Source organism: Sinocyclocheilus anshuiensis, unplaced genomic scaffold (assembly GCF_001515605.1).
Source record: "Sinocyclocheilus anshuiensis isolate Anshui unplaced genomic scaffold, SAMN03320099.WGS_v1.1 scaffold2160, whole genome shotgun sequence".
Lineage (NCBI taxonomy): Eukaryota > Metazoa > Chordata > Actinopteri > Cypriniformes > Cyprinidae > Sinocyclocheilus > Sinocyclocheilus anshuiensis.
In genome coordinates this window covers 99,976-114,257 of record NW_015546163.1, presented here as the reverse complement: position 1 = coordinate 114,257, position 14,282 = coordinate 99,976, and positions in this window count along the sequence as shown.

Below are 14,282 nucleotides of genomic sequence, written 5' to 3'. Positions count from 1 at the left end.
TAAGAAAAGAGTGATTACTGATACATTTTTTTAATGTCCATTTAAACAAAAAAAAAACATTTATTTATTTGTGTATATGTATATTATATTATTTCTACTTTAGTGAAATTAATATTGTATTTTCAGTTTGCTTATGTTTTTATTAATTACTTCTGATTATCAAGTTGAAAATTTTAACTACTTATCCACATGTTGTTTTTTGATTTCTTATATTGATATATACATTTTTCTAATGATGATTGAGGGTAACATTTTGCACCCTACAGTTTTTGTGTGAATATTTATTTTATATATTCATAGCTGGCCAGTGAGAAAAGTATTAAATCATTCATCAGAAATTATTGGTGGTGGTTAAAAACAATTTGCAATGATGGAAAATCATTGAATTAAAAAAAAACCCACCATAACTATCCTACAGTTTGTTGATGAGAGGTGTGCTATTACTTTACTAAGTGATCAAACTTACGATTTTTGTCTGGTAGACGATAAAACAGCCATAAAAAATATCTCCTCCATACATAATTTATGCACTAAACATGTACATCACGAATAAACTTTTCATACTTTGTAGTAAGAATGGGGCTACTTTGAATACAGCGGCTCGCACACACACTGTTCTGTTTCCCAGCATTCCCTGCCTGTGTCCTCAAGCGCCCCTGACTTGCAACATCATTGTAACAAGAGTTCAAGAATCAGAATGACTGATCAAGCAGACAAGAACCTCCTCTGTGTCCTTCCCAAAGCACAACAAACCCCAAAACAGCACTTCAAATTAAGTTATTGACTCTTAACCAGGGACAAAAACAAACCAGCTCGCCTTCACCTCAAGTCAACTGTCTACATTTATATTTTATGCCACCAAAGCCCAACAAACCTAACTAGTAAATCTTCAGTTGTGTATCCCACACATCAGAAATCACTCAGGAAGTGTAATCCAAGCATTTAAAACGTCGTTTTTGAGGGCTCTCCCAACAGTTCCGTAAAGCACGCTAATGCTGAGGGATGCACCGTCATCACTCGCTCTCAGCGGCCGAAGGAACGTGAAGAACTGCAGCGATGTTAAATTAATCACAAGAGCTCAGAAAGACTGCGACAGAGAGAGGAGGCTGTAAACTACCGGTTTTGGGTTTGTGGTCATTACAGCCGTCAACGTTTCCCGCTCCAGGACTGTAAAACGTCTCGCCAGGTCGTCGTGACTACATCCATGTCATTTACTCAGAAAAATGCCCAAACGCCACTTGACCAGCCATCCACACAAGAACAAATTTTCACAGAAATGACATGAGTTGTAAAGACAAATACATTACTTGGTTTAGGACTAAACACTAAAACTGAAATTGGCATTACTAGTGGTCGACTCATATAACGTGATACCCTGATATCCGAATGAATACACGTTTACCAACAAAAAAAAAAGTATTTAGTGTCAAGGCTGACAGTAGACTTTTTTTTTAAATGAAACACAAAGTAACCACTCTTAATTGGCCAAACGGTCAACTATGTCCAAATATTGTGCGATGCGTCATCCTTACAACTAGCTTGTCGCACAACACTTCAACAATAAGTCGCAGAATGAAGCAAACTAAATTTGACAAGTTTGCATGAATACTGAATTTTGGGACTGTAGCTACATTTTGATATGAACATAATAACGCAGACAACACAACAAAGGTTGTGCTTAATGTGGACACGGCCTCCACAATATTTCTACAAAAACTGTACAACTTTTTGCAAGATTTCGCAACTTTCAGAAAACATTTAATATAACAAGAAACTAAATTTATAATTGATTTTTTTATTGATTTTATATCAATTTTGATTAAGGTTGCAAAGGGGCAGAAAATTTACAGAAACTTTAGAAAGTTTCCTAAAATTCTTGAAAGTTTCTGGAAATTGTTCACCCTTTTGCGACTCTAATACTGACAGACCAATATATTAGCCAATACCTTTTGAGATTAATGGCATGTCTCTTCGGCCAATTTTCTAATGTTAAAATGGACAAAAATATTGAAATGTGACCTCTTTTGTATCAGTTTCCAAAATCTATTGACAAATTTGTTAATGGATAAATTTATGTTGTCATATTTTTGACTAAATATTGTTTTTATATAGAAAATAATATTTTTTATTTATTTCTAAACCACCTTCTATAGATTCTGGTAGCGGCACTGGCCATAGTAAAACGCATATCAGTTGACCATTACTTTTTACATAGTAACATTTTCTGGATATCTATAATGCATATTCAATAAACTGATGCAAATTCATATGCATATCACCTAATTTACATACATGGAATTAAAATAATAATTTTAGCATGTTCACTTTTAACCTCTGAAACATTCAGATCCAAAAGCATCTCCAGACTCAACCGTACATCATACCCTGAGGGCACGTCTCGCTTCACGCCGAATGAAAAGGTGTTGTGAGTCAAGTTTCAACTGAAGGACTCGCTGTGGGAATGAGCTTTATATAGACTTACCTGCTGGGAGCCCGAGACCACACCGCCTGTCAGTGCTCACGCTGCTGGATCACCTGAAAAAAACAAACATAAACACACAACCATCATCCAAAGTGATAAACGCTGCCAAACAGCCGGAAGTAAGAAAGGAAACATCAGCTACCAGTAGCTTTCGCTCAGAAGGCAGAGGATTATCAAAGCTCTCTGAATAACTAATGGCGCTTTTCCACAGTGGTGGACAGTAACGGAGTAGTTTTACTTGTACTTAAGTCTTAAGTACATTTTTCAAGTATCTGTACTTTACTGGAGTCGTTTTATTTTGAGTAACTTTACTTCACTACTCACTACATTCCAAAGCATAAGATCGTACTTTTTACTTCACTACATTTCATAAAACATATCGTTACTCCTTATAATATATCACGTGCTCCGAGACGCAGAAGCGGTGTCTGATTCTTTTCAATTAACCTTTTAAAATCGGTTCGCAAATCGCACCAAACGATTCATCCAGCTGTTCTCGAGTCGACAACTCACTGATTCAAATGAACCGTTTAGTGCGAGTCTCAGTGAACTGAATTCACAAGTAACAACCGGGAGATGTTGTGAGCGTGCGCGCGTCTGATGCTGTTAAAAGTTAGTTACTAATGTCGAGTTTTAGGATGAATTATTGTAACTGAAAATCATATTTAGCAAAACGGTGGTAATTCATACATACACAGCATCCCTCTCTCTCTCTCTCTCTCTCTCTGTCTCTGTGTGTCGTAAATGAACAGTTGATGAACCGCGTGTGCACAGGGTTGCCAGGTTGTCAAAGATAAGTAACACACTTAGCAGATATTTACGTATTGCGCAAGTGTAAAGCTCTGTTTTGGGGATTACGTCTCTTTATATCAGGCAACCCAGTTGTGTTCCTCTGCTGCCAGATTAAACCTTGTTGTAGCCTATATATGCTCTATTCATTCTTTTTTAGAAACCTCGCACTTTTCTACTCAATTTTAAACAAATTAAGCGTGGTCCACTGCTGCAAACGTGCCACAATATCGATACAGGGCCAGCTGTATCGATACTCGTATCGTCAAATCTCTGTGACGATACATCGTCGTATCGATATTTTGAACACAGCACTAACTAACTGTACTCCGCTGCAGCAGCCGAATTTAAACCTTTTGAAAAGAGTTCGGTTAATTTTACGCATTTAGCAGCTTCGGAATTAAGCCGTTTTTTTTTCCTTTCTCAAAGTTTTTCTGCACCGCCCTTTCCTTTTTTACGGTCCATTATCTAGCTTTTACTGAAAATGAGCTCGTGTTGCAATCTCTCTGATGACGTGCTTGATTTTGACTGAACGGTTCGGTCGGCCCATCTCGGGACCAGGCGGTTGGCCGTTGCCGACTGGGCCAAATACTTAACATTTATTTATTATTAACATTATTATTATTATAACCATAGAGAAATTGTGCAAGCGATAAAAACCCGTCCTATGCACTGTTGGCCCGTAAAAACTATTTTATTTATATATATTTAGAAAAAATCTGACCGGCCCACATTAAACAAAATGGTCCGGCCCCTCGGCCATTTGCCAGAATTGCCAGATGGCCAATCCGCCCCTGTCACACAGTTTTGCATTGCTCTGCACTGTTTTTCTATGTCAACATGCATTAGATGGAGAGCTTTGACCGTTGTGGAGCGTTTTTGAAGCGCATGATATGCTGTTTTAAAAACCCTTATATTATGTTCATATAAATTCAGGGTATGATCATCATGTTCTGGATTCAGCACAATTCACCAAAAATCACACTATGAAAAACCATATTTGACAGCTTTTTTTTTAAACAATTATCTAACCCTGCATGGTTATAATTTTTATCTCTAATAGTATCGATCTTGGAAGTAAAGTAGTTCATAAAGTCATTATCTCTGCATCGTATGTATTTATGTTCTACTGTTAGTGTTATCTGTATGCACCAAGGGTCTGAGAGTAACGCAATTTCAATTCTCTGTGTGTGTGCTGTACATGTGGAAGAATTGACAATAAAGCAGACTTGACTTGACTTTCTTTTTCGTTAATTTAGCCACTGTGCTGAATAAATACCTGGGGTTGTGTTTGTTCTCTTCTAAGAGAGACTAAAAGTAAGCAGATCTAGCAGTTTTTAATGCTTTTCTATAAGTAGAAGTACTTTCCTACCATGCAATATGAAACATCTTTTTCATTATCAACATGGATATTAAAATCACCAACAATTAAAACTTTATCTGCAGCCAGCACTAACTCGGATATAAAATCAGCAAATTCTTTAATAAAGTTTGTATGTTGCCCTGGTGGCCTGTATACAGTAGCCAGTACAAACATCACCGGGGATTTATCAGTAACACTGGTTTCTCTGGATAATGTTATATGAAGCACCATTACTTCAAACGAGTTATACTTGAAACCAGAGTTCTGAGAAATACTGAACATATTGTTATTAGTTGTAGCAACACCTCCCCCTTTACCTTTTGAACGCGGCTCATGTTTATAACAGTAATCTTGTGGGGTAGACTCGTTTAAAATAATGTAATGTAATGTAAATCACCCTAAATACAAAAAGTCACATAATTCCAAGAAAAACATCCAGTATTCCCAGCATCTCACAAATGTGTTGTGGGTCAGATTGAGCCAGAACTTAATATTCAATATTAGTTAAAGATTTGTTTTCTTTATATTTTATTCCATTGCCCTGCGTCTCATGTTTTTAAATGCAAAAGCACATTCTGTGTGAATGGCCTCTGATAGTTAGAGTTAGTTAGACTTCTTGCATTTTAGTATTTTGATTATCTTCACCTTCTCTGACCTTTACAAACACAGTTTTTGCTGCTGTACCTTTAAGACATGTATATGTAAGAGTGCATGTGTGTGAAATGAGTAACATTAACATCATGTGTTGATGATTGTGAGCTGATTTTATCACACAGATGAAGGTCAGTCAGACATGCGTCTCCACGCCGTCCGTCAGTGAACTGATGCTGAAATGTTGTTTATCTCTCGATGGGACTGAATGTGTTTATGAGGTGGCGGCCGCGAGAGGAGCTCTGACACAAAACACAATTTAAATACAAATTAGCGAGCGCAAGGAAACCAATAGCATTTGCATTAATTCCACTGGTGTGTTTGTAAGATAAATGAGTCTGTCCTCAGAATCGAGAGGATGTTTCTTTTCATTTAGATGAGCTGGAGCCGTTTTTGTCCGTAGGGTTGCTTTGCTTTGTGTATGTTGATGAGGATGGATCATATGTATGAAGCTTTTCTCATGAATTTCTCACAGTGTGTTTTTTAGTGTTATTTGGAAAAAAATCGCATGCAACACCTTTACTGACCTAGGCGCTGCAGGTTAGTATAGTTAAAAATAAGCTAAAAATAAAGCATAACATTTTTTGTTACTTGAAATAAAATATAAATTTTAACTGAAATGAAATAAAATATTTAAAAAATATTTGAGCTATTTTCTCATTTTCATTTAGCATAACTTGTTGTACTAAAATTAAAATGGAAATATATATATTATATACATATAGACTATATAGACATTTAAAACGGTGTTATTATAGTAAACTAAAACTGTAACAAATATTTTTGTTACTTGAAATAAAATAAACGTCAACTGATTAAAACATAAAAAAATTACAATTATTTTATTTCAGCTATTTTCTCATTTCTCATTTCAAGTTCTAAATAACTAAAACTAAAACTGAAATAAAAACTAAAAACTATATAGACAAAACCTAATAAAAATGACAAAAACACACAACTCAATTACTAAAACTAGCTAAAATAAAGTGAAAACATAAAATATAAAAATGAAACTCAAGATATAAATAAACTATAATAGTATTTCAGTTACACTAAAATAACACTAAATAAAAAAAAGTAAAAAACTTTAACCTAACTTTATCTAAAATTAACATGAAAACGGAAAAATAATATTAAAACTATATAAATATAAAAAAACTATAATAATACCTCAATTATACTAAAATAACACTGACTTAAAAAACCCTAAAAAAAGACAAAAATGCACAACAAAATTACTAAAACTTTAACTAAGATTAATATGAAATGGAAAAATCTAATTAAAACTGATTCTAAATATTAATAAAAACTTTAATGTTACTAATAACACTGGTGTGTTGTGATTTTAGTAATTTATTTGTTTTTATCTCAACACCATGTTGCTTTTTTCTTGAATTATTGTAATTTTTATTTGTGCTGTCAAATGATTAATCGCGATTAATCGCATCCAAAATGAAAGTTTTTGTTAACATAATATGTGTACTGTGTATATTTATGTATATATATAAATACACACACACACATGCATGTATATATTTAAGAAAAATATTATGTTTATATATTAAATATATTTATATATAATATAAATTATCTGATTATAAATACATACATGTAAATATTTTCAAAATATATGCATGCATGTGTGTGTATTTATATATACATAATAAATATACACAGTACACACACATATATTATATAAACAAAAACGATTAATCGTTTGACAGCACTAATTTTGACAAGATTTAATGAGGAAAATGTGTAGGTAATATAAATGCAAAGAATATATTTTTTTTAAGCAGAAACAATTACACAAGGAATTACAAAGATTGTACAAAGTGTATTTGTATTGTACAAAAAAAAAAGAATTTTGTACAGTATCTGCTTGATTTAAGTATTTAAATCAACGGAGTATTTGATGAATTTGATTTCTCCCAACCATCCAAACTTAGAACATGTTTAGATGCGCGTTGTAGATGGTTGTAAGATGCATATTTTATGTCACATCTTTTTGAATGAGCAGCTAGAAGTAGGAACGCGTATACATTTCAAAATAAGAGTCTCAATGTATTGCAGGCTTATTTTGGATTAAAGTCCCTCATTATGCATAAAATCTTTTTATTTTTGGTTATTATTGGTGTTTTGGTTCCCATATTTCTCTCATCTTTTTGAACGGGCAGCTAGAAGTAGTAAAGCATAGACATTTCAAAATAAGAGTCCCAGTGTAGTTCATGCTCGTTTTAATTAAAAGTTCCTCACCATATAAAAAAAAATCTTTTTATTTTTGGTTATTATTGGTATTTCAGTTCCCATATTTCTCTTTTTGAACGAGCAGCTAAAAATAGTAAAGTGAAGACTTTTCAAAATAAGAGCCCATTGTATTTCAAGCTCGATTATGATTAGAAGTCTCCCATTGTGCATAAAATCTTTTTTTTCTCCTGGCTATTATTGGTATTTGGTTACACAATAAACAGTATCTGGTATTTAAAGCAATGTGAACTCTTGTAGTTTCTCTCTGAACCGCCCCGTCACAGGACAGAAAGACTAAGAACATTATTGAACACATTCAGTATATGCACAATAATCTTTTCATTGCGTTTCTTTAAATGCATGATCACATATTAGTAAAATTCAGTATTGATGGACCTCGCCTTCATTAAACCAATAAACCAATTTCAGTGCACATGTAAATATTGAATAAAACATGTCTTGGGTATTTAAACTCACAGTTCCCTGTTTTGCAGTTGATTTTGCTGCTGCCTGTTAAATTAAATAAAAGAATTTGAGAAACCTGATTATTTAGAGACTGTGACGGTATTCATTTTATTTGTGCAAGTCTTAAGAAAGGTCTTAAAAAGTAGATTAAGCTGCTTTATAATAGCGAGCCGTTTTCAGCCCCCAAACTCTGTGTGTTTGTACCCCTGTGAATGTTTAATTAATGCTTGCACTTTCAGGCAAACTCTTAAATTGTGGGGCAGTTTGTGTTAATTACCGCTTTTATCCTGAGATCTCCGCGTAAGTGAAAAGCTTCTGCTAATGAAGATGCAAATTACAGCTCTCTCTTTATTCCTGTGATGGATGCTCATTAGAGCTTAAAAGCATTGTATTTATGTTATTTTTTCAACACCCTACGTGTGAAAGATGATTTGTGTTTCCTGAGGTAATTAAAAACACTTTTTATGATGATTAGGTTTAATTGTGCTTGTAAATATGTTCCACGTATTAGGCAAAATTACTGAGGAAAAACATCCACGCAGAGAGATAAAAGTGTTTTTATAGCATTAACTTGTAATTGAATATGGCAGCTTATTGTATTGAATGAATTAAAGCTCTATGGAGCTCTATATAACAAGCAAAAATCATGTTTACATGGCGTTTCACTGATAAATCGTGAAGGAATAGTGCTGTAAATGCATCATCCGAGATTAGGATGAGTTTGTTTCTTCATCAGGTTTGTAGAAATGTAGCATTGCATCAGTGTCTCAGCAATGGATGCTCTGCAGTGAATGGGTGCCGTCAGAATGAGAGTCCAAACAGCTGATAAAAACATCACAATAATCCACAAGTAATCCACAGCACTCCAGTCCATCAGTTAACATCTGGAGAAGACAAAAGCTGAAACACATCCAGCATTAAGACGTTTTTAACTCAAATACGAGTCTATAATCCATAATAACATGAAAAAGTGTGCTGGTGTGAATCAGGAGAGAAATCGGCACAGATCAAGCACTGTTTAAACAGCTCTAAACAAATATGTTACTGGATTTTGATGTGAGAGACAACAGCAGATCTACTTTTTCACTGGAGGAAGAGTTATTATGGATTATAGACTCGTATTTGAGTTAAAAACGTCTTAATGCTGGATGTGTTTCAGCTTTTGTCTTCTCCAGATGTTAACTGATGGACTGGAGTGCTGTGAATTACTTGTGGATTATTGTGATGTTTTTATCAGCTGTTTGGACTCTCATTCTGACGGCACCCATTCACTGCAGAGCATCCATTGCTGAAACACTGATGTAAATGTGTTTGTTTTCAAAGTGATATCATGCTGTTTATGGAGCTGTTAGAAATGCTTTTCCGCTTCTATTGACCCTGAATATTCTTTTGTATATTTCTGTCCGTCTCTCGTTACACTCTTTGATGCCGAGTGGATTTTCAGTGCAGCCGTTATTGATCTGTGTGGATCACACACACACACACACAGACACTCTATGTTTTATGGAGACTTCCCATAGACATAATGGTTTTTATACTGTACAAACTGTACTGTACTTACCCTAAACACAATCCTCACTGGAAACGTTCTCCATTTGTAGATTGTCAGAAAGCCTGATGTTGAACTGTGCTTTATTTCGCAGGTTCGTCAGTGCACTGGAGTCCCGCTCCGCCCGCCGTGGACGCCCGGATGTGATGTCATCAGTCCGCGTCAGCGGCACACGTTCAATAACTCATTACCAATAGCTTCAACCAAGGCCCTTTTCAACTAGAGCATATATTTTTATGTACATATCTATATATAATTGAAAACAATACTTATTTTGTGTCAGACAGAAGACAGAGAACTCGGCTTTTATACGGCAAGCACAGAGCAATACTTCCTCGCCTCAAATCAGGTCACCGTCGCTGGGTTTGTATCGCGAACTCTTTTTACTTTCGTTTGGTGTCGTTGCTCTCTTCAGGGTTTGTGACAAATGATTAATGCATCTGCAAACGTATGAATGGAAAACTGCTTATTTAAGAGAAAATTTTTATACCTTGAGATAAAAATGTGTACATTTCTTGCATAAATCTAGAGTAAATAAAAGATTATATTCACAAAAATGTTCTTATGTTTTACTTCAACAGACTTTCAACTTTTGTTCTACAATTAACTGATGTTTGCTTTAAAATAGTTTTGTTAATATATGTGTGTGTGTGTGTGTGTATATATATATATATATATATATATATATATAGTTTTTATAATAATAATAAAAAAATTATATATATAGTTTTTTTTGGACACATTGCATTTGTACATTTGGAATACATTTAAACTTATCGGAGCTTATTATGCAGATAAATAAGTATGTGTTCTTTGTTTTTTTGTCTCGCTGTCAAACACCATGTGACATAGAATTATATTTTTGTTAGGGTCATTTTTGTTTCTTTTTCATTTGGTTTTGGTGGAATATCAACAGAAATGTTTTGCCTCTTGGACTTTTTTTTTTAATGACATTTGGAAGAAACATTTTGAATAATGTTGCGTTTTGCATCCTTTTGCACTTCCTGACCAACTGGTTATATTCGCTGTAACCAAAGCCAGTTTGGTGAGTGTTGTCTTGGTCTCCATTATGACACACAGTCACTCTCTGGAGACGCTCACGTGTCTTAAACTCTTCTGCTGATCGGCCGATGCATCAGAATCGACTTGTGCTGCAGAATTGAGAGAGAACACCAGGAGGAGCTTCATCTGCTCTCGTTAGGACTGAAGCCGGTTCCCGTGCTCTTCAGGAGCTCGTTAGCATGTGTTAATGCAAACCAGTTCATGAGAACTTCCTCCCTTCAGATGATTTTCAGATGATTCGCTGTGGAGTGTTTGCACTGCAAAAAATGATGCTCTTCCTCAGTATCTTTGTCTTGATTTCTAGTACAAATATCTAAACATCTTTAACCCGTTGGTGCTCTACGAGCATTTTTGACTGAAAAATGTTGGTTGTTTAGAATTTTCACTCACCGGAAACGCAGTGAATTTTGTGGCACTTTGCTGTGTTTACACATGAAAATCATGGACATGATTTGAAAAAAAAAAAAAGTCACTTTTACTGTTCATGTCAAAAATGACGGTGTTAAAAATGAATGGGAAGTGAATTTCATCTTGTGGAAACGTTTGGTACTTCGGCCAAACAAGATCTTACTGAAAGCTCATATTTTGTGATATCATCCTCAAATTTGAAACACAACTTGTGTAGATTCATGGCTTTGAATTTCTAGGAGATTCAGAATAAAACATGTTTTGGAAAATATGTATTTCATATACAATTTGAAAATAGTATTTTTGTGCATTTTTTTTTTTTTTTTTACTTCAAAAGTAATAAAAAGTGTCTTCTTTAAAAGAGACCAAACTTAAGTCTGTGTTCCAAAGCATTCAAGATTTATGAGTTTAAGTTGTGCTCAGAAAGTGGTTAACAGGTAATAAATGTATTATAATCCGTGTTGGGGAACGTTACTTTTAAAAGTAATGTATTACAATATTGCGTTACTCCATAAAAAGTAACTAATTGTGTCAAGTTACTTTTTATGGAAAGTAATGCATTACAATACATTGTGTTACTTTTTGTCACCTGGGCTGGGCTTGCTTATTTATTTTTAACAACAAAAAACCCCAAAAGTGATATTTTTGGCAACTATAAAGTCCGTTTCACAGCAAAAGTGATCTGAATAATCCTCAGACTGAAGGAAGAGTCTCTGATTTCTCTCAACATGAGGACAGGAGAGTCACTACATGAGAAACAAAGGAACTGCTGCTACTTATTTGAAAAAGTAACTCCGATATTTTATGGTAAATTTAAAAGTAATGCATTACTTTATTAGTTACTTGAAAAAAGTAATCTGATTTCATAACTTGTGTTACTTGTAATGCGTTACCCAACACTGGTTAAAATTGCTGCATGCATATCATTTGGTACCATAAAATTCCCTAAAAGTGCAAATTAATTGAATTGAAGAAAAAAAATCGGCCATTTTTGACCACCGTGTGAGCAGCACCAAGTTGCATTTACTTATTTTCTGAAAACTGAGTTTATGCTTAAAACAAGAAAAAAAAAATGTACATTTCAGTGCGCTCAGAAAAATAAACTCATTTTCCATTTGAATTAAGTTTATTTGCAGGAATTTTATATATAAAGTTTATTTTGACCCCATCAGCAGATTTTTTTCTTCTTCTTGTTTTATGCATAAACTCACTTAATTTTGGTATATTTTTCAGAAAGCAAGCTTTAATATCTTTTGTCATTTTGCTTTAGTCTTGATTTAAGGATATTTATACTGAAAAAAAATTGCAGTGTAAATTTCGCAAAACAGGAATATTTCACCTGAAGATGAAGACTTTAGGCATTCCTCTTCCTGTCGCTCCAATTCAGCTTCCTGTGTGTTGTGACTAATTCAATTCAAATTCACACTCATGATTCAAAGTTTTGAAGCACAAAATTGCACTGGAACTCATAATTACTTGTTCTTATTACGACTGCCACATCCGATTAGCAGCCTGACTGACTGAATGAGTGAATGAAGAAATACAGTATCGTAATGAATTACATTTCATAGTCTGCTCGATTACAGATGGGGGTGTTTATAATCGAGCGATTTGCATTATTGATGTGATGCCAGAGTGCAGGAGCGTCTCTCACCTCGTACGAGTCTCCCTTTATCTGGTCTGCTGTGTGATGATTAATAACGCTGAAGGATTGTCTTGGGTTCTGGGAGTTTTCTGTGTATGGGTGTTTTGGGCCTCATTTATTAATGAGCGTCATGTGATCCGATAACGTGTTCAGTGGTCAGTCATTGTGCATTTGTTACAGCATTCCTAAAGCTCAAGCCGTATGGTGCTTGCAACACCAAGCTCTTGGGTTTGATTCCCAGGAAATGCATGAACGGATCAAATGTTCAGTTAGTGAGTGAGATCAAATGCTGCTTGAATGCAACGGAAGTTGCTTTGGATTAAAGCAGTGTTGGGGGTAACGCATTACAAGTAACGCGAGTTACGTAATCCGATTACTTTTTTCAAGTGACTAGTAAAGTAACACATTGCTTTTTCATTTACAAGAGAATATCTGAGTTACTTTTTCAAATAAGTAACGCAAGTTACTTTGTTTTCAGTTTATTGATTGACAGCTCTGGGGTCGCCATGGTGACAGAAATCAGAAGATGTTACTGTAGTTCTAAAATAAATATGAATATGCATTAATTCATCTCACTCTTTAATTCTATTAACCAATGTCTTTGCGTCTGACCTTCGATGATCCAGTTCAACTCTAGACAAACATTTGCGTCTTTTTTTATTGCTGAAGTGTGTTGAAATGTCTTCTTCTGCATTCTACTGTACGGACGTAAATTTACTTTCCCTTCAGCCTGAGGCTTATTCATTTCACTTTTGGTGTGAAAGGCTTTTATATTTGCCAAAAATAGAACTTTTTTATTTTAAAAACAAACAAGCAAGCCCTGTCCAGATTTAAAAAGTAACGTGAAAATAACGTAACACATTACTTTCTATAAAAAGTAACTAGGTAACGTAATTAGTTACTTTTTTATGGAGTAACGCAATATTGTAACGCATTACTTTTAAAAGTAACTTTCCCCAACACTGGATTAAAGCTACCTTCACATGCATGGATCTAAATTAGAAGTGTTTGCTCAGCTGTCAATCCATCACTGCACTAAAACAAGAGTTTTACACTTTGCTGCTTAAATGCATCAATTAAAATGATGAGCATTCTACTTGAAATGTCAAATTTCTGCTGAGAATCCAGGTAAAAACTTTTTTTCTTGTTTTTTATCAACATATGCAGTTCACTGTTATTTTACTATCCTTGAGATATTATTATACTTTTTGTTAATATTTTGAATTAGCTTTATTTTATTACTATAATTTCAGTTTTGATAATTTTGTGGGATTTGTCATTTTTATTAGTTTTTGTTGCTTTTATAGTTTTTCATTCATTTTTATTTCAGTTTTAGTACATCAAGTTGAGAATTGTTGCCTTGGCAACTATCTGAAATAAAATAAGTGTTTTATTTTATTGTATTAGCTTTAGTTTAGTTAGCGTTTATTTTATTTCAAGCAACAAAAATTTTTTTTTCTGGTATTACAGGGTTTCTGCAGGTCTTAAAAACTTTGATTTCTCCCTTCAAACAAATTAAGGCCTTAAAAAAATAATGGCTTTAAATGTTGCATGCACTGCAAAAATCAATCAACCAACCAACCAACCAATCAATCAATCAATCAATCAATCAATCAATCAA